Source organism: Triplophysa rosa, linkage group LG8, assembly GCF_024868665.1.
Source record: "Triplophysa rosa linkage group LG8, Trosa_1v2, whole genome shotgun sequence".
NCBI classification, from domain to species: domain Eukaryota; kingdom Metazoa; phylum Chordata; class Actinopteri; order Cypriniformes; family Nemacheilidae; genus Triplophysa; species Triplophysa rosa.
In genome coordinates this window covers 12,388,325-12,410,445 of record NC_079897.1, presented here as the reverse complement: position 1 = coordinate 12,410,445, position 22,121 = coordinate 12,388,325, and the positions used below count along the sequence as shown (strand labels likewise).

Below are 22,121 nucleotides of genomic sequence, written 5' to 3'. Positions count from 1 at the left end.
TAGGCCCCTTAGTGCCAATTGGGCATCGTTTAAATGCCACGGCCTACCTGAGCATTGTTTCTGACCATGTCCATCCCTTTATGACCACCATGTACCCATCCTCTAATGGCTACTTCCAGCAGGATAATGCACCATGTCACAAAGCTCGAATCATTTCAAATTGGTTTCTTGAACATGACAATGAGTTCACTGTACTAGAATGGCCCCCACAGTCACCAGATCTCAACCCGATAGAACATCTTTGGGATGTGGTGGAACGGGAGCTTCGTGCCCTGGATGTGCATCCCACAAATCTCCATCAACTGCAAGATGCTATCCTATCAATATGGGCCAACATTTCTAAAGAATGCTTTCAGCACCTTGTTGAATCAATGCCACGTAGAATTAAGGCAGTTCTGAAGGCGAAAGGGGGTCAAACACCGTATTAGTATGGTGTTCCTAATAATCCTTTAGGTGAGTGTATATTACTCATATTTAACCATTTAATTTAATTTATTATTCAATTATTTCATTTAATTTATTAATATTTACTATCTATATATGTGTGTTTGAGTAGCAATTATGTGTGTATACATACATACGTGCATACCCTCTATTCATAAAAGAGTAGGCGAGAAATTCCCGGATGGCTTACTGGTTACGCACAGATTTAGAAGTAACTAACCTTAACCCTAAACCCGCAAAACAGTCTCAGCCGACTTTCATGTACAATTAAACATGTTGTTAATTATTGTGAAGCTAATGTAACATTAACATTGACCTTGCTTTGACTTAAATTGACCGTGTTTTATATTTTGCATAGTTTTAATTCATAGAATTTAAATACGAAGCACTAATATTGAGCATAGTTTCAGCAGTTTATTTACGTTTGTGTTTTATATTTATATTTGCCCTTTACAATATTATATATTGCTTAAATGTTTTGTTAACTCACAGATATAACAAAATACATGATAATTATTCACATGATCATTTTAATTAGGTGGTTTCAACGGATACACTTTGGCGCAATTCAACTTTCTAATCACCTTTGACAAACAAATAATTACAAAACACAAATAAGCCCTAAAACAATTAATTACTCAAATTAAATTACTTATTTATCCAAACAAAAAATCAAGAGACGTGTAAAAATGGTGCAGTTTTATGAACAAGGAAAGAAAAGAACAGATGAGGAGAAAGTGAAATTTAAACGAGAGCGTGGTCGGATAACATTTATAACGTCCATGTTACAAAATACTTTGCACATAAAAACACTACAGAAGAGATTTACTCAGGTTGTTTTTAATACTACTGTGACCAGGTGGTAAATAGCCTTAAAGTTTCCTTGCATGACCTGTAATTTACAAGAGTTGGCGACAGGGGGCAGTGTGTATGTGCGTGTGGTTAATGCGCATGCGTCACACGTGAGTTTGAAACGTGCGAGTGCAGTGCGAGAAGGATGTGCATGTGTATGGGAATTTGCGAGTAATTTAGAGCATCCTGCGGTAAACAAAGTGTTTTAATTTGCAACATCCTTTATATGGCTTGTTGTCCAGAGCTGTGCGTTCTAAAAACACATTTCTGAACCATCATTTCATCTACAACTTAATAATTGAATACACCACAAAAGAAAATTGAACCCGTTAAATGTGTTCCGAGTGGTAAATCTAAATCCCTGGTCACACTACAATAGAATGCATATTGGAGCAACTTATCTACGTGAGAGACATCAACCAATAGGCAGAATACAGACAAAAGAATAATTTGCAGCAGTTTACAGTCAAGCGTGTTTCTGCTACAAAAATAACATTCCATTGGCATAATCATTCTTCACAATGGGAAGTGTGGATGGGCCTGTTATTGCTGAAATTTAACTGAGAAAACGCATTGTGAAATCACAAAGCTGTTGTATTCCTTTTAATTGTTTACTTTTATCAAAAGCTTATAGCACTACAGGTAAAAATGAAAATACATGAAAATAAAAAGCTCAGAATGTGCTGTACTTGAAGACAATTGAAAGCTTTGTTTCATGTGTCGTTTACTTGTACAAAATGATGTTTAATTAACAAAGTTCGGGAGGAACCTAAGCATATAATCAGCCCAGCCGGTCAACCATCAGCAATCACCATTTCTACCTATCAGCTCAAGCAAGCTATCTCATCACAATCAGCCGGCTGGTCCACCATCAGCAATCACCGCATCTACCCTATCAGCTCAAGTAGGGGTGTGCCGAATGAAGCTTCTGAATCAATGAGGCTTTTTCAAAAAAATGTATCGGTGCTTCGAAGCCTTTGACACAGTGCTCTACTTCGACATCTGGTGGTCAATAAAAATTCCTACACCAACTGTGTCACTCATATTTTGTTCATTGTAATGTTATTATAAGTTTTATTTGTATATTTAATATATAATTTAATAATATATAGAATTAGAACTCAAATAAGCACATCCAGTTCTTAAGTAACATGAATAATAATTTAATATATATGAAGACTTCCAAAATTAGATTTTTTAAATTTGTGTTTTTCAAAATTTTAACAAATTATGTTTTTTTATGCTGCATTCCACTTAATATCAATTAAACTGTAGTTGGTTTAAGCAATAATAACTCGAAAAATGCGGCAATCTAACACACACAAAAAACATGATTAAAAAAAGTTTGGAACCAAACTTCATATATATATATATTGTACAGTATATATAATAAATAATAATATAGTGTGAATGTGGACACAATTTTAAGTGTTTGGTTGGTGTTGGCCTTAAATCCAACATATCCTGTAAACCTTAAATACAATAGATTAACCCACCAAACTAATGGATACTAAAGTACTCTGTGTTCTTAAATAGTGTAATCTATTACAACAAATAAAAATGGAATAGAATATGAAAATCTAAACTCAAAACGGGTGACTTTTCTTGCATTTTAATTACTGTATTGCTCATTTGTTGAGGGAAATAGATAGTTTTTATTGTCACAACGGAAATTTCTTTATTATTAATATGTATTTTACCCTATCCTCAGACTGGTGCTCTGTTGTTTGAGTATCGTTGCCCAGAGCGTTTGGATGTTTGGAGCGTAAGTGATGAAGCATTGAGGATGTATTATTGGAATAAGACAAAGTTTGCTCACATATCAAACATGACACTTTATTAGCAGTGTCGAGACTGAAGTGTTCCCACACTTGAGAACGGGGTCTCTTGCGTGCATTCTCCATTTAAAGATCAAACACACTTCTGCACGTGTAAGCTGCAGAGAACCGAGGACGGTGTTTACTAGCAGAAAACCAGTTTGTGGTTGAAGAAACACTTTTATACTTTTTGGGAACAGTGTTAAACCTGCAATTTACTTTTTGACAACAGACATTAACATGTCATGGTTTTAAATAGTACTTTAATTAGCAATACAAAATGATAAATTTATATAAATTTATATAAGGGGGGGGGGGGGTGTTCTGGGCTCGAGCCGGTTCCGAGCCCGGCGCACTTGCCCTGACCCGGGTAGAGTGCTCCGGGTTTGGATAGATCCAGCGAGCTCGGAGCCCGCTCCCTGTACAGCATGCCAAATATGCATAAACTGCATACCCATGCTCTATCATTGCTATCCCTGCAACATAGCTGTTTATCTGCGCAGGTGAACTCGTGAAACTCATGTTACGGTGTTAATGCAACCTGTCTCTCATAACTTAAGTTGTTGCGCTTGTCATTACATCACATGGCTAATCTCTGGCCCACACTCCAGTACAGTAGGAGGCGGATATGCACCTCAAACTTAAGTTGCCAGCCACCCGCCATTAAAAAGGAACAGAAGAAGAATTACATCACATGATCATGTCAATATGGCGTAGGACGGCCAATCGCATTCATACTACACCCATTCAGGCAAAACAGTACGTACCCATTTAGCTCTCGTTAAGTAGGCGCACTTACTGAAATTGAGTACCTAATCATTGAGTATGCCATTTCGGATTCAGCCTTTCACACCCCTGTCCTGGAAGATATGATTTTGCAGAGTCATGGCTAACATTGAATCAAGGCCTAAATCAGAAAGATGAGTGTCATCATTAAGGTCGTCCATCTCAACACCAATTGTTTCACTGATGATTGACCTCATATACTCATGTGGTGATGTGATGGGATGCTCGGGCCTGGATTAGGTTATCCTGTCTTTCTTCACGACTTCCTCTATTAGTCTGTACAGTCGGGCACTCAAAGAATTGTTTTGACTGAGGACATTATGCAAGTTGTTTTGGAAATTGAACTTGCATACAACCGGTTGAGGTTTGTTGATCAAGAGGCATTGCTGAAGACCTTCAAGGATTTCTGGGACTTCCAGTAGCATGATTCCCTTTGCCTCAAGAAATCTTTGGAAATGCACTTTGTTCGACAGGAGACCAAGATCCCAGTTGATTGACTGTCCAGAAAGTCCCATGTTTCTGCGGTACTGGCAGAAAGTGTCCATGAATGTATTAACAGCTGCATAGTTTTGTCTGTGATGCATTGCCAATGAAGGCGGAGATGGAGGAATAGCACACAAAGTAATCCAGATGGCAGTGTTTAGTAGCATGGTGAAGGTTAAGTGCTCCATTAACTTTTGGTCTCATGACTTTCTCATAAAAAGTTTTGTCAAGACTTTCAATTAGCCCAGCATGCAGGACAACTGCACTGTGAAAGACTCCTTTGGTTGGACTGGATGGAAAGAGATTTCCAATGTGAACAATTGCCTGTTCAACTTGCTCTGATATGGAAACATCACACTGTAGACCCTTAATGACAAAACCATAATGATGACTGAAATTCTGTATGTCCTGTTGAAAATGAGGATTTGCATTGCTCCTTGAAAAAATGAAAATGTTTCCTCCTTTCTGAGCAATGAACTTCACTGTCTCATAGCCCAGCCCCGTAAGACCACCTGTAATGATATAGACTGTTTTTTTCTGGAAAGTCTGTGTTTGGCCATCACTGGAATATCTGACAGCTGGTTTTTATAATCATTATTCAGGATTAGGATGGGTAGAATCTGTCGTGTGAAGTATGAATCAGATTCTTTCACAGAGAGGGGATCAATGTCTTGAGATTTCGCTCTTTGAAAGGTTGGTCTTGTTGTGTTGAAAGCCAAACATTTTTTGTCCAAATGCATGGATTTCAGCCAGCGGTAGACATTTGGCATATTTATACCCAGAGACCATTTCTGCATTATTTGGGACATGTGGAGGAAATGGATGCTGGATTCATCATTTGTACTTCTGGATGTTTTTGGATCGACTGGAAAGTTTGGCTGATTGTCACAGACAAGAACAACATCTTTGATGACTGTAACTTTGTTAACTGTTTTAATTATCTTCTTATTATATGGAGGGAGGAGAACAGCCCCCCCAACCGCTCTAAAATCAAAAGTAAGCTCATCTGGCCGTGTGCTCACTTTGACGATCCAACCTGATCTGATTGCAGTAGTAATTTAGACCCTCATTAAATTTCCTGCGATGTTTGGCTTCGGGTAAAATCTCATGCAGAATCTCCTGTCTTTCAGGAATTTTCTGTTTTTTAGCAAACAGAAGCTGGAAGAACAACTTTGGAGATGGCAGCTACAGGATAACAACACACAACGTGGTCCCTGGCATCTTTACCCACATCTGTGACAATTCCACTGAAATCAAGGGCTAGAAGTTTATGGTTTTGAGATGTGTGCTTGTTCCAATACATTGGCCGTAAGTGAATTCAGAGGTGCTGACAGGAAAGTAATCTGATGAATGCACAAAAATTTCACTAAGTAGACCTCAATGTTCTGTCTTTGAATTGGTTCAACTGAATTGTCCACTTGTACAGCTGATATATTTGTTATTTCATATGAATCAGATATTTGCAAGGTAAAGACTTCATTGTGCAACATGTCGACACTTTTTGATATGCTCTCCATGTTTGGCAATAGTGTGTGGATGATTTCAGGTTTGAGAAGCGTGCCATCTTTCACTATCAGCTCTGGATATTTGCTACAGGGGTATGATCTGCGGACCTGATCCAATGCTTTGATGTCTTCAGAGGAAACAGAGCCCATGTCAATCAGCTGAAAGGAGAGTTCTGAAAACTCAGCTGCACACACTCCTGTCATGCCTAACAGCACAAATCCGGGACTGATGTAATCCACTAAACTCTCAGAGGACCTATAGGTTATTACTGTGATAGCACCAGGCAATGATTAGCCCTGAGATATCCACAATCTTTGGGAAAATCTCACAGCAACCTGCCATGCTATCCAAGACATTCTCTGATTTGAGAGGTTAGGTCATCACCCCACACGAACAAAATTTCCTGGACGTTTTCCTTTAACCTGTTTTGTCAAAACTGAAAATTTCAAGTGTAAAGTCCACATTCCAACAGTTTATTACTGTTTGAGGAATTTATACATTTAGACGCTGGGTCCAGGTACTGCTGCAAACCTTTAGAAATGCCTGTTTCATCAGAAAAGACCAGTGCCTTGATTGATGTATTCAATGTGGCATCTTCAGCCGTGATGCTGAAGCTGTTGTGGAAGCAGTATTCATCAACTACATAAGAACGACTTCCGAGCATTTTGATCTGAACATGCTTGAGTTTAACCAAAACCTTACCCTGTTGGTTGGTTAAGCAGCCACAAACTTCATAATCATCATCTCCTTTATAAGTAGTAAGCCGCATCAAGCAATCCAAGACAACCGGGTGAAGGTGATAGTCATGCAGTTGGGGCAATAATGCGTTTGGAATCTTCAAAGCAGATAAACACTCTCCCCACAATAAACATCTGCCTTATTTATGAAGACTGAGCCATACTCAAATCCTGTCTGTCTCAGATAATTGTAAACTTCTTCACTCTTCAGAGTTATTGTGTTGTCCAGAGAAATTAACTGCTCTTGTACTCTGTCTGGTTTTGTCTGTACTGTGCCAGACGCATAGAATGCAGAAGTAGATTGTATCTGAAAGTTGCATGTGTTCTGTACTAAATTGCCAGATTAATCAAGATGTACTTCCATGCCTGGAGCATTATGAGTGAGAGCAAATTGACTCTGGAATGTGATGCTGAACTGCAGAGAACTGAGTGGGACTTTTGGTTTTGCATACATCATGAAAGCTGCTAGGCCCATTTCCGCATTAAAATGCTCCAGGAAGGATGGCAGCACATTTATGTTTGTGGTCCTGCAGGAAGGCCACTGAGTCAGATAATAAATCACAGTTGAACACCGAACTGTCTTAACTCATTTGTGTAACTACTGGGTGGTTGCTGGTAGAACTAGCCAACTCAAAATTAGAGAAGACATCTTTCTTCACATTATCAAACTGATAGCGTGGGTAATGAATTGGTTCAGTCACAAAACCTTTGTAAAACATTTCCCAGTCCACTTCGACTCCGAGCTCAAACAATTTGGATACAACAGCAAGCACTGTCTCATGATCTTTATCTGTCTGTACTGAGGGAAGCCACAAAGGCTGTTGGCTCCAGTATGCAAGTCACACCCCCACACACAGCCATTTCACAGTCACCTGTTGAGAGGAATAGATAAAACCAAACAATAAGGTAAGTAGTAAGTATGGGTTGATGTAATTACGTATAAGAATTGGCTCTGAATTGGCTCTATCTCTCTCTCTCCTCTCCACCTATAGCTGGTGTGTGGTGAGCGCACTGGCGCCGTTGTACTGTGGCTGCCGTCGCATCATCCAGGTGGATGCCCCACACTGGTGGTGGTTGAGGAGAGACCCCCCTCATATGATTGTAAAGTGCTTTGGGTGTACAGCATTCACAGAAAAGCGCTATATAAATGCCTCATTCATTCATTCATTCATTCATAAGGCTGCTAACAAATTTAGAGGTTTAAGGATTCATCTCAACAAAGACTGGACATGCATTTAATTTCAGAATGCCTTTCGGAACAGACCATGGATAATTAGTGCATGCTTTCATTATAGTGGTAGTACAGAGCCCTGCACAAGACATGTAGAAAAGTAAATTGTGCACAAAATTTACAAATTTGTTCCCTCAGTTTACTAAATTGAGCACATGATTTACTAATTTGTTTCCATGATTTACTAATTAGTGCACACAATTTATAAATCAAAGGAAACAAATTAAATGTGCATGACTTAAGCTGTGTCCCAATTCAAAGGCTGCAACCTTCTAATGTCGCAAACTTCAAAACGAGAATTCGGTCTTTAAAGGACGCAGCCTTAGAAGTCCATGAAGTGAACAGCAGCGGGACACAGCAGAGACATTTCTGACATTTTGAAACAAATACTGAGCCAGAAAATGGTTGTTTTAAAGAATATGACACGTTTATGAAGATTAAAACAGCCCAACAGTATATTAAATTAACCAACCTTAGAAATGTTAAACACAATAATGCACCAAACCAATAATGTTAATGAACAACATAATAGTATAATATTAAAACACTGACAGGGACCATTTTTGCTATTACATACTTTTATTTAACAAAAGTTTTGAATGATTATTTAAACACTTCCAGCCATTACAGGCACGCAATGAATCTTGGGATAGCTGAGGCTGTGAAGGATGCATTTGTTCTATACCCGTGGAAATAAGGCCGCATTTTGAGGTTGCATTTGAAGCAGACTTCAGTGGTGCTGCTGTGATGCAGTCTGTCTTTAAATGCAGCCTTCAAAGGACGCATCCCCAGAATTGGGACACAGCTTAGTGTAGTTTTCTCCTGCATATCAAATTATCAAAATATTGTTGTTAAAACAATATAATGTAAAACATAATGTTTCTTCATGTAATATTGTCAATTAATACCTTGTTTTATGGCCTGACAAGCAAAGTGAAGGCCAACAAGTGATGAGGAGCAGGCACAGTCAATGGACAGTGAAGGACCAGTAAAGTTAAACATGTAGAGATGCGGTGGGAAGCTATGGCCATATACCAGTAGCAGTGGAGTGGTTTATGAGCTTTGGACTAATCTTCACAGTGCTCAACTCATAGTTTCTGTTCATTAAACCCGGAAGAAAGAGAGTTCATGTAGAAAAGATTTAGATTTAGTTTTATAACAGGGGTGGGGAACCTTGATCTTGGAGGGCCACTGTCCTGCAGAGTTTAGCTCCAACCAGCTCCAACACACACCTGCCGTGAAGTCTGTAGTAATCAAGACTTTGATTAGATGGTTCAGGTGTGTTTGATTAGGGTTGGAGATAAATGCTGCAGGGCAGTGGCCCTCCTGGGCCAGGGTTCCCCACCCATGTTTTAGAACAGGGGTGCCCAAACTAGGTCCTGCAGAGTTTGGCTCTAACCCTAATCAAGCACTCCTGAACAGCTAATCAAGGCCTCACTAGGCATATTAGAGACTTTTGCTGAGTGTCCATGTTGGTTGATTCAGCTTCAGTGATGCCAAAGAACTTGTCAAACTAATTTAAACTACACAGGATAAACATTTAAAAAAGTTAGACTGATAAATTGCTTTCAGCTATTACCCAAACCAATTAATGCATCTTTTTAAAGTTATATTTAGGGGCTTTATGCCTTTATTTGGACAGGACAGTAGAGAGTCGACAGGAAAGCATTGGGCCGAGATAGGGGAGTGGGACCGGCATAAGACCGTCGAGACGGGAATCGTGAGTGCATTGGCACTATGTTGACGTGCTTAACCACAGGGCTATTGGCACTGTCATTACATTTTTATTCACATCTTTATTAAAGATATTGTTATATTTGACAAATTACGTAGTCCTATTTATGTCTTTCATTCCTTTAATAATTTCTATGGTTAGAGAGTCGGACTCGTGACCAGAAGGTTGCCGGTTCGATTCTCATGGCCGGCGGGTAACGACTGAGATGCCCTTGAGCAAGGCACCTTTCCCCCACTTGCTCCACGAGCGCTGCAGTGATAGCTTCCCACTGCTCTGTGTGTATGTGTGTTCACGACTTGCTGTGTGTGTGTTCACTACTCACTGGATGGGTTAAATGCAGAGGTCACATTTCGGGTATGGGTCACCATATCTGACTAATAGGTCACTTTCACTTTTCAAAAGAGCTTTCACTGTGAGAAGAGCAGTTAGAGATGATCAAACATACTCAACCTAGGACCCATTCTCTAACATCTCAAGAGATTATAATGGATAGAAAATCAAAGCTCGTGCAGAATTGAAAGAATCCAACCTGTCATTTTATGTTGACGGCCATTAAGAAGATTCTCTAATAACCCATCGTCTGATCTTTAACAGCACTGGCCCACAGTGCTTGTTTGTCTGGAGGATTTCTGCAAGGTGCAGATTATTCAATTGCAAACTCATCCTGCGGGACAGAAGCAAAAATATTTTAGCATAGCAAACACTTTTGACAGGACTTGCTTATGAGGCCAGTTTCTGTCAGAGGAAAGATGATGCTCTGCTGCGGTGTGTCTCATCTACTGTACAATTTTGACAGTATATACTGTACACCCTCAACATGTGTAAAGATTTGAAAATAAAACCCTCTCTTCAACATGTTGACAGAAGACACTCCTGTATGTCGAGGATGTAGAAAGAGCTCTGGACTCTTCTTTATTAATGCACTTGTTCTGTTGTAATCTCACCATGTAGATGACATCTCTGACTCTGGTCATTGAAGTTTCTCATTGAGTTTCTGCTCATTGAAATCTTATGATTAATGTTTTCTCATACATGATGAGCTTGGCTGTATGCTGATACAACACATGACTTCACTTGTTCTGTCTACATTTCCAGGACGTTTGTTGTATTCATCTACGTACAGTATGTCTCACCGGGAGAGTATTACCCTGGTGAGTTCTGCATGGAGAATCATTGTCTTACTCATAAAAATCAACATCCTACCGTTCCAAAGCAGCCATCCCGGTGCATCGGCCATTTCTCTCTTGCAGTGCAAAGGAACACATGCTTTCACGTCACTGAAGATAAGTTCAACAAACGTTCAATGGTCCTCTGGCTTATGGAATAGAGAAGTGGTGATCAGTTAATGTCAAGGTAAAGGTCTCCTGCCGCTTCTGTTGCTTCTGCCACAGTGTAACTTCTCATCCTGACAGCGGGAGGAGAGAGAAGAGAGTGCTGGAAGACTACACGTCCAAGAAGATGTTCAGCTCAACATCACACATTTCAGGACATGAGGTTCAGTTTCATGAGTCTCACGTTGTCTAAAATGAAGACAGCTTTCTCAAAATGACTCCAATGAAAGCTTAGGTATCTGAGTCAGAACATCATTTACATTTACAGTTAGTCATTTAGCAGACGCTTAGTGTAATTTTATGATTCCTTATCCTCAGAAATAAAAAAAAGATCCCAGCCTTCATTTAAAGGACATTAAGATGCATTTACAATCAAATAACATGTTGTTTAAACATTCATTTGGAGATGATTGTGAATGTTAATGTTAGCTGCGATCCGTCGTGAGGAACGTATTGACAGNATGTTAATGAACAACATAATAGTATAATATTAAAACACTGACAGGGACCATTTTTGCTATTACATACTTTTATTTAACAAAAGTTTTGAATGATTATTTAAACACTTCCAGCCATTACAGGCACGCAATGAATCTTGGGATAGCTGAGGCTGTGAAGGATGCATTTGTTCTATACCCGTGGAAATAAGGCCGCATTTTGAGGTTGCATTTGAAGCAGACTTCAGTGGTGCTGCTGTGATGCAGTCTGTCTTTAAATGCAGCCTTCAAAGGACGCATCCCCAGAATTGGGACACAGCTTAGTGTAGTTTTCTCCTGCATATCAAATTATCAAAATATTGTTGTTAAAACAATATAATGTAAAACATAATGTTTCTTCATGTAATATTGTCAATTAATACCTTGTTTTATGGCCTGACAAGCAAAGTGAAGGCCAACAAGTGATGAGGAGCAGGCACAGTCAATGGACAGTGAAGGACCAGTAAAGTTAAACATGTAGAGATGCGGTGGGAAGCTATGGCCATATACCAGTAGCAGTGGAGTGGTTTATGAGCTTTGGACTAATCTTCACAGTGCTCAACTCATAGTTTCTGTTCATTAAACCCGGAAGAAAGAGAGTTCATGTAGAAAAGATTTAGATTTAGTTTTATAACAGGGGTGGGGAACCTTGATCTTGGAGGGCCACTGTCCTGCAGAGTTTAGCTCCAACCAGCTCCAACACACACCTGCCGTGAAGTCTGTAGTAATCAAGACTTTGATTAGATGGTTCAGGTGTGTTTGATTAGGGTTGGAGATAAATGCTGCAGGGCAGTGGCCCTCCTGGGCCAGGGTTCCCCACCCATGTTTTAGAACAGGGGTGCCCAAACTAGGTCCTGCAGAGTTTGGCTCTAACCCTAATCAAGCACTCCTGAACAGCTAATCAAGGCCTCACTAGGCATATTAGAGACTTTTGCTGAGTGTCCATGTTGGTTGATTCAGCTTCAGTGATGCCAAAGAACTTGTCAAACTAATTTAAACTACACAGGATAAACATTTAAAAAAGTTAGACTGATAAATTGCTTTCAGCTATTACCCAAACCAATTAATGCATCTTTTTAAAGTTATATTTAGGGGCTTTATGCCTTTATTTGGACAGGACAGTAGAGAGTCGACAGGAAAGCATTGGGCCGAGATAGGGGAGTGGGACCGGCATAAGACCGTCGAGACGGGAATCGTGAGTGCATTGGCACTATGTTGACGTGCTTAACCACAGGGCTATTGGCACTGTCATTACATTTTTATTCACATCTTTATTAAAGATATTGTTATATTTGACAAATTACGTAGTCCTATTTATGTCTTTCATTCCTTTAATAATTTCTATGGTTAGAGAGTCGGACTCGTGACCAGAAGGTTGCCGGTTCGATTCTCATGGCCGGCGGGTAACGACTGAGATGCCCTTGAGCAAGGCACCTTTCCCCCACTTGCTCCACGAGCGCTGCAGTGATAGCTTCCCACTGCTCTGTGTGTATGTGTGTTCACGACTTGCTGTGTGTGTGTTCACTACTCACTGGATGGGTTAAATGCAGAGGTCACATTTCGGGTATGGGTCACCATATCTGACTAATAGGTCACTTTCACTTTTTAAAATATATATATTATAGCCTACTGTTTGTTATGCTGAAATGCTGTAGCTATTAGAGTACGTGTACATTAGAACATGTGTACATAACAGTAGTGCCCTTTCTGTCGGTCTCTCGACGTTGTGTCGAACCGACAGAATGGGGTTTGTCTTGAGAACCTATCATCTTCTGAGTATTTAGAAAAGGCCAATGAAAATTGGCGAATGAAATTTGCATGCCGGGCTCCTCCCCGGATGTCCGGGTATAAGAGGGAAGCCGGCGTGCTCATTCATTCACCTTTTGTTCTTCAGAGCCTAAGCATCTGATGAGCACTTCCAGATCTTCGCTGATCTTCCAGATTTTCGCTGGTCTTCCAGATCTTTGCTGGTATCCTGCTGGAATCTACGACGTGGTGCAGCGGACGGTCCCTTCCTGCAGCGACTTTCTTCTGGGCGTCTCGGCAGTTCCAGGAGTGTCTGAGCAATATTTCCTTTTTTTCTAAAAGAGCAAATTTCTCCAGCGTGGCATGTCCCGCTGTTCTCTTGGGTGCGACGCGCTCATTGAGGAAGGGGATGGACACGATGTCTGTCTCAGGTGTTTGGGTCTCCGGCACGCTGAGGCAGCCTTCGTGGATACATCTTGCCCGCACTGCGGGAAGATGCCTATCCAGACGTTGCGGTCACGGGTGGCGGTATTCTTTATGGGTAAAGCCACCACCTCGTCTGTTACCCGATCCGTGACGGCAGTGACTACGGCCCTGCCGCCCGTTTCGGTTAACACCGGGGGTGATATGGGGATCACCATGAACGTTAGACCGCCAGCCACAGGCTCACGGACCGTTCACGTCCCGTCTCGCTCGTCTGACCATTCCTTAAAAGACGGTCCTACCCCGTCTTGTTCCTCCGCCACATACTCGGAAGTGCGTGACGAAAATGAGATGTCGATCGTAGCATCGGAGGGCGACCTCTTGGCATCCGACCCCGACGATTATTCGGAGCTCCCTCCCCCGGGGGGTCGAGCCCAGGAAGAAGCGGACGTTGAGATGTCAACCATGCTCTTCCGGGCCGCCGCGAGAATTGGGCTGCAGTGCACAGCACCGACTTTACCCCAGCGCTCGCGGTTGGATACGTGGTACCTGGGGTATGAGCGCGGCTCCAAGCCGCGCCCAGCGCTGGTCCCGTTCTTCCCGGAGGTGCATGAGGAGCTGAGTAAGACTTCGAACGCGCCCCTCACGGCTCGTTCCAATCAGAAAGGCTCAGTCGCCCTTACTTCCCTTGATGGTGGGGCGGCCAGGGGCTATGTCGAGATCCCCCAGGTGGAGCGTGCTGTCGCGGTTCACCTGTGCCTGCAGACAGCGGCCACCTGGAGGGCTCGGCCTAGACTCCCATCCAGGGCGTGTAAGTTTTCGGCATCGCTGGTGTCGAAGGCTTACACGGCTGCGGGTCAGGCCGCCTCCTCCCTCCACGCCATGGTCATCCTGCAGGTCCATCAGGCCAAGGCGTTGAAGTAGCTCCACGAGGGTAAGACCGACCCAACGGTAATGCAGGAACTCCGTACCGCCACCGATCTCGCTCTACGGGCGACTAAGGTGACGGCACGGGCCTTGGGTCGGGCGATGTCCACCATGGTGGTCCAAGAGAGGCACCTCTGGCTCAACCTTGCGTAGATGCGGGACGCCGAGAAGGTTCGCTTTCTCGACGCCCCCATCTCGCAGGGAGGGCTGTTTGGTGACACCGTTGAGGATTTCTCTTAGCAGTTCTCGACGGTGAAGAAGCAGTTTGAGGCTATCAGTCACATTCTGCCCCGCCGTGACTCGGCCGCCGTCAGGCCTTCGAGATCCCGAGCGGCGTCTGCTTCCCGGCAGCCCCGGGCCTCTTCGACTCCGGTTCCGGCTCCGGTGCCCCCTTCTCAGGCTGCCTCCCGGAAAAGGACGTCAAAGATGAAACCGCCTCCCCGTCAGCAGCCTTCGCAGAAGCAGAAGCGGCCCTGACGGAGAGACCCCAGGGAGATTGAGACTACCACCGGGCCCGATTCCAGCCACCACATCGCTGGGTCGGATAGGGACGGTTCCTGCCCCGTCCTACCATCAGCTGGTCCCCCCTGGGGGGCCAACGCCCACTTCCTCACAAAAACAGTTTCCTCTCTCTCTGGGTTTTCACAGCCGTTCCCACCCTCTGGTCGACAGTGGACGGCAACTCGACGTTGCGTCACGGCGAAACGCAATGTCGAGTATAAACACCAGCCAAGGTGTTTGTACTGCTAGGAATCTGTACTGCTAGCCATCGAACTACCCTCCGCGGGGGCGATGAAGCAGATCAAACCTCTAGTCCCCCTGTCACAGTTTCTGGGAGCCTGGTCTCAGCTTCCCAGACTGTCAGGCTGGCTGAGGAAGACGATCCGTCTCGGCTACGTGATTCAGTTCACTACACGTCCGCCCAAGTTCCGGGGCATCCTTTTTACCTCAGTCAGAGGCAGCGATGCCCCCGTACTTCGGGCGGATGTCTCCTCCCTTCTGGTGAAGGGTGCGATCGAGCCCGTCCCACCGGCCGAGATGTTCAGCGGATTCTACAGCCCGTACTTCATTGTCCCTAAGAAAGGCGGGGGGTTGCGCCCTATCTTGGATCTGCGTGTTCTGAACAGGCACCTACACAAGCTGCCTTTCAGGATGGTCACGCAGAAGCGCATCCTGGCGTCCGTCAGGCGTCAGGACTGGTTCATGGCAATCGACCTGAAGGATGCGTACTTTCATGTCTCGATCCTCCCTCGACACTGGCCGTTCCTGCTGTTCGAGTTCGAGGGACGGGCATATCAGTACATGGTCCTCCCCTTCGGTCTGTCCCTGTCTCCACGTGTCTTTACGAAGGTCGTGGAGGCCGCCCTTCTTCCCCTCAGGGAAGAAGGTGTGCGGGTACTCAACTATCTCGATGACTGGCTCATCTCGGCTCACTCGCGAGATCTGTTGTGTACACACAGGGACATGGTGCTCCGGCACCTAGATCGGTTGGGGCTTCAGGTCAACTGGGAAAAGAGCAGGCTCTCCCCCGCGCAGAGCATCTCTTTTCTCGGTATGGAACTCGACTCTGTCTCCATGACAGCACGACTGACTACAGAGCGTGCCCGGTCAGTGTTACGCTGACTGAAGCACTTCAGGCAGCCGGCGGTCTCCCTGAAACAATTTCAGAGGCTCCTGGGGCACATGGCATCCTCGGCGGGGGTGGTCCCCCTCGGGTTGATGCACATGCGACCGCTCCAACACTGGCTACAGAGTCGGGTTCCTTGGAGAGCGTGGCACACCGGCAGCAGGCGTATGGTCATCACGTCCTTCTGCCGGCGCACCCTGACCCCTTGGTTGTCTATGGCCTTCCTACGGGAGGGGGTCCCCCTAGGGCAGGTATCAAGGCACGTCGTGGTAATGACGGATGCCTCCCTTCAGGGCTGGGGTGCTGTGTGCAACGGGCACGCAGTGGCGGGGCGGTGGACGGGCCCCCGCCTGCGTTGGCATATCAACTGCCTAGAGTTGTGGGCTGTGCTACTTGCGCTGAAGAGGTTCCAACCCTTCGTGCAGGGCAGACACGTGCTGGTCTGGTCGGACAGCGCAGCTGCCGTGGCGTATATCAACCACCAGGGTGGCATTCGTTCACGGCAGCTAACACGACTCGCCCGACGCCTCCTCCTGTGGAGTCAGCAGGTGATCAGCTCCCTGCGAGCCATACACATCCCGGGCGACCTGAACCAGACAGCAGACCGGCTCTCTCGTCAGTGGTCACCTCACGGAGAGTGGCGACTCCACCCTCACGCGGTTCAGCTCATATGGGAGCAGTTCGGCAGGGGGAAGGTGGACCTGTTTGCCTCCCCGGACTCCACCCATTGTCCGCTTTGGTACTCCCTGTCCGACGGTCCCCTCGGTACGGATGCCCTTGCGCACAGCTGGCCGCGGGACAAGAGGAAGTACGCCTTCCCCCCAGTGAGCCTCATTGCACAGACCCTGTGCAAGGTCAGGGAAGAGGAGCATCAAGTGCTACTAGTTGCGCCCTATTGGCCCAACCGGACTTGGTTCTCGGAGCTGGTGAGCCTGACAACAACTCCCCCCTGGCCGATTCCCTTGAGGAAGGACCTCCTTTCTCAGGGGAAGGGCACGTTTTGGCATCCCAGGCCAGACCTCTGGAACCTCCATGTCTGGCCCCTGGACGGGACGAGGAGATCCTGAGCGACATACCCCCGGCGGTGTTAGAGACCCTCACACAGGCTAGGGCTCCGGCCACTAGGAGACTGTATGCCTTCAAGTGGCGCATCTTCTCGTCTTGGTGCTCTTCTCACGGAGAAGACCCGCAGAGATGCTCGATCAGGTACGTACTGTCCTTTCTCCAGGAGAGACTTGAGAAGAACCTCTCCCCTTCCACACTGAAAGTGTATGTTGCCGCTATAGCTGCACATCACTACCCAGTTGCTGGTAAGTCTCTAGGGCAGCACGACCTGGTCACCAGGTTCCTGAGGGGCGCGAGACGGTTGAATCCGCCTCGCCCGTGCCCCGTACCCTCTTGGGACCTCGAAGTGGTCCTGGAGGGCCTCCTGAGGCCCCCCTTTGAGCCCCTAGGAGAGGCCAATCTTTCCCGCCTGTCGATAAAGACGGCCCTCCTGGTAGCGCTCGCCTCCTTCATGAGGGTAGGGGACCTACAAGCATTCTCTGTGTCCACGGACTGCCTAGAATTTGGGCCTGGAGACTCTCACCTGATCCTGAGACCACGGCCTGGCTACGTGCCCAAGGTTCCCACCACTCCTTTTCGGGACCAGGTGGTGAACTTGCAGGCGCTCCCCACTGGGGAGAAAGACCCAACCCCATCCATGTTGTGTCCAGTACGCACGCTGCACCTCTACTTGGACCGCACGCAGGGCTTCAGAAGCTCTGAGCAGCTCTTTGTCTGTTTTGGAGGTCAGCAGAAGGGGAGGGCTGTCTCCAAACAGAGACTGGCGTACTGGATCGTGGATGCCGTCGCTACGGCATACCGATCTCAAGATCGCCCCTGCCCGTTAGTAGTGAGGGCACACTCCACTCGGGGTGTAGCCTCCTCGTGGGCACTGGCTCAGGATGCCTCTTTGGCAGACATCTGCAGAGCTGCGGGTTGGGCTACGCCCAACACCTTCGCGAGGTTCTACAACCTCCACGTGGAACCTGTGTCAGCCCGTGTCTTGCAAGGCAACAGGCAAGACTGGCGACCGGTAGGGCGTACACCTACGAAAGCGCCTTCCCCCTTCCCTCTAGGTGGGTCAGTGCGCTAATTCTGCCTCCCTTCTTCCCCCCACGGGGTGAAGAATAGGCATTCCATCCATCACTAAGCATCTTTCTGGTGGCCGGGCTGAGCAGAGCAGCCCAGCCCCCTTAGACCGGGGAACAGTTAAGTTATCTACCACATAGCTCTAACCGGACCTAGTGCTCCAGACGTGGTAACCCCCCCACTGGGTGGTTCCTTCTGATGTATCCTCATGAATGGTTCCCACCTCGGCAACCCATGACCTCCCTAGGTGGACTCCCACCTTGCGGTTAACTCCTTCAGTCCGCACAATTTCCCATGAGTTCTCCCCTGATGGTGAGACCATGTTGGTGTCTCCACTACTTCCTCCCCACGGTAGGTAGTGGTCTCTGTAGCGATTTTCCCTCAGGGGGGAATAATGCTTACCCAGTGGCCCTTACGGTGCTGGGAGGCTTCTCGCTGTTAGAGAATCAAGGCCCCCGCCATGACGGCAGGTGGCAGGGGCATCCCACCTTTTCTTAAATAAAAGCTCTGGGACCCCCTACCTCTCCACTGGATGGTTACAATTTTGCGCTAGCGCTCACGTCTGACTCGCCCAGGCCAGTCAACGTCGTGCCGCTAGAGATTGTGACACGGCACAGCGCTGTGGCGTTTTTGACGTTCGACAACATCGAGAGACCAACAGAAAGGGAACGTCTTGGTTACGGATGTAACCTCAGTTCCCTGATGGAGGGAACGAGACGTTGTGTCCTTCTTGCCACAATGCTGGCCACCCGCCGCAGCGGTCGAGGGATGCTCTCAGGCTCCTCAGACCAAGAGGTGAATGAATGCAGCACGCCGTCTTCCTTTTATACCCGGATATCCGGGGCGGAGTCCGGCATGCAAATTTCATTCGCCAATTTCATTGGCCTTTTCTAAATAATCAGAAGATAATCTGAGTAGTATGGCAAGATAACCCTTCTGGCGAAGGGGGCAATCGAGCCCGTCCCTCTGGCCGAGATGTCTTCAGGGTTTTACAGCCCCTACTTCATCGTCCCCAAGAAAGGTGGGGGCTGCGCCCCATCCTGGATCTGCACACTCTGAACAAGACCCTTCACAGGCTCCCGTTTAGAATGTTGAAGCAGAAGTTCATCCTAACGTCTATCCGACATCAGGATTGGTTCGTGGCAATCGACCTGAAGGACGTGTACTTTCATGTCTCGATTCTCCGACGGCACAGACCGTCTCTTCGGTTTGTCTTCGAGCGTCGACTGTACCAGTACAAGGTCCTGCCCTTCGGTCTGGCCCTGTCTCCCTGTGCCTTTACCAAGGTCGCGGAGGCTGCTCTTGCTCCCCTCAGGGCGCAGGGCATGCGTATCCTCAACTATCTCGATGACTGGCTTATCTTGGCTCACTCGCGATATCTGTTGTGTACACACAGGGACCTTGTGCTCCAACACCTCGACCGATTGGGCCTACAGGTCAACTGGGAAAAGAGCAAGCTCTCCCCCGTGCAGAGCACCTCTTATCTCGGTATGGAACTAGACTCTGTTACCATGACAGAGCGCGTCTCACCACCGAGCACGCCCAGTCAATGCTGCGCTGTCTGACCCTCATCAGGCAGCACTCAGCAGTCCCACTGAAACTTTTTCAGAGGCTCCTGGGCATACGGCGTCCTCGACGGCAGTCGTGCCGCTCGGGTTGATGCATATGAGACCACTTCAGCATTGGCTTCAGAGTCATTTCTCGTTGCTTGGAGAGCGTGGCACACCGGCACGAGACATAGTCACATCACGTCTCACTGCCGTCGCACCCTAGCCCCCTGGACAGACATGTCCTTCCTCCGGGCTGGAGTCCCGATGGGGCAGGTCTCGAAGCGCATTGTGGTGACGACAGATGCCTCCCTGCTCGGCTGGGGTGCTGTGTGCAATGGCATGCAGTGTCGGGGTGCTGGACGGGACCCCGCCTGCAGTGGCATATCAATTGCCTAGAGTTGTTCTCCTCTGGAATCAGCAGCTGGTGGTATCCCTGCGCGCCACTCATATCCCGGGCGACCTCAACCAGACAGCCGACCCGTGGTGCTGTCTCATTTTTTGCAATATCTGATTTGGTTTACATGGCAATGACAGGGAGCGTTAAACTTCATGCGTCGCTGTGCAGACTGATCGGTGTATGACATCGCAGAGCGATTCCACAATAGACCACAATCTGTGACAACAATCTGTTCCAATACATACTTTAAACTCAAAACAATAAAGATATCATTTTGTATTGTGGTTGTGGACATTTTTCTTGTTTGTAAACTATTGAAACTCACGAATAAATAAAATAAATGCAGACACATACTGGCGAGTTGAATTGTGTTTTACATGGGTAAGAATGTAAATGACAGTGACATTGCTTTATTTAATGGAAGTGTAGTGAAATGAGAAAATTTTGTACTGCTAGTGTTTGTTTGATTTTTATTCAGAACCAGGATTTTCTCAACAGTAAAAGGGCTGGGCCTATTTATTTTCTTACCGATCACTTCACCAGCCTTAAATACCCATTCAGAAGGCACAGAAGAGGCAGGGGTACACAAATAGCCTGGGGCCAGCATGTATAAATGTGGGCAAATGTGCTTGTGCAGTGACCAAGACTCAAGTGGATTTTCAGAGTGGGGGATTACTTAAGGTAATAAGCCATGTTTTGTTGTAGATTAATATCTAGTTGTCTCTGGGCTCTGTAAAGCTGAACAACACAGCTTCTGTATTATAGAGAAATATTAAATAACAACATATATGCATATTAAGAAACCTTTATGCACTACAGGTATAGTGTATAAAAATAAATAAATATACATTAGCAGGTCCATTTACGTCATGCCAAATGAATGCATTGCAAACATAAGTATCTATTGCATAATGCTCGGGTGGCATATCAACATATGAAATACAGAATAAAAAAAACGGCAGCTCTTGTACCAAATAACAACAATGGGACAACAAGTGTGGTCGACTTCATGTGGCGCTGCGCAAACTGATCAGCAAATGACAACAAAGTACCGCGAGAGTGATTAGAACGCACCGCTTGCTCTTTCCGGATTGATGACCTCAAGTCTGTCCCAAAATGCATTCCCATGTACCCTTGTGGACTCGTGCCTAGTGCCCTATAGGTCTGCACTTCCTGACGTCACCAAGTGTGGACTCGGAGGAGGCCCACAAGACCGGAGTGCGCCATTTGTGACAGGGCCTTTGTCACATCGCTAGACTTTCCCATCCGGTCGCCAACAATTGCGACTGCTCGTGTCGCCAGAAGTCGCCAGCTCTCCATCGAAAAGAATGGGATCATGTCACTTGTAATGTGAACGAGGGGTATGGTGGCATTGGCAGTGGGACTCTTCACCTTTCTTGTTTCTATCACCCCTTGGTCAAGAAGATCCCACAGGCCTGTAAGTAAAACAGTGAGAATGTACACAAGATTTCATATGTGCTGTAACAAGATCATGGTTAAATTTGAGCCTTTCCTGAGGTACAGTGGCTTGCAAAAGTATTCATCCCCCTTCATTTTATTCACATTTTGTTATGCTGCTGCCTTATCTTAAACTACTTTAAATGATTATTTTTTTACATTAATCTACACTCCATGCACAATAATGACAAAACAAAAAACTGATTTTTGACAGCTTTGCAAATTTATTAAGAATAAAAAACAAAAATAAGTACATTGCATAAGTATTCATACCCTCAACTCAGAAAATGGTTATAGCGCCTTTACAGACTCAAATCTTTTTGAGTATGATGTGAAAAGCTTTACACATCTGCATTTGGCAATTTTCTGTCATTCTTCTCCTCAGATCCTCTCAAACTCTGTCAGGTTGGATGGAGATCATCAGTAGACAGACATTTTCAGGTTTCTACAGAGATGTTCAGT

General features: G+C 45.8%; 2 pseudogenes; both read right to left on the bottom strand.

Moving 5' to 3' along the window:
• Positions 1-3,952: 3,952 nt before the first annotated feature.
• LOC130558364 (uncharacterized) lies at positions 3,953-5,152 on the bottom strand (annotated as a pseudogene).
• A 374-nt stretch (positions 5,153-5,526) lies between these two features.
• Positions 5,527-6,657, bottom strand: LOC130558363 (uncharacterized; annotated as a pseudogene).
• Between the last annotated feature and the right edge of the window lie 15,464 nt (positions 6,658-22,121).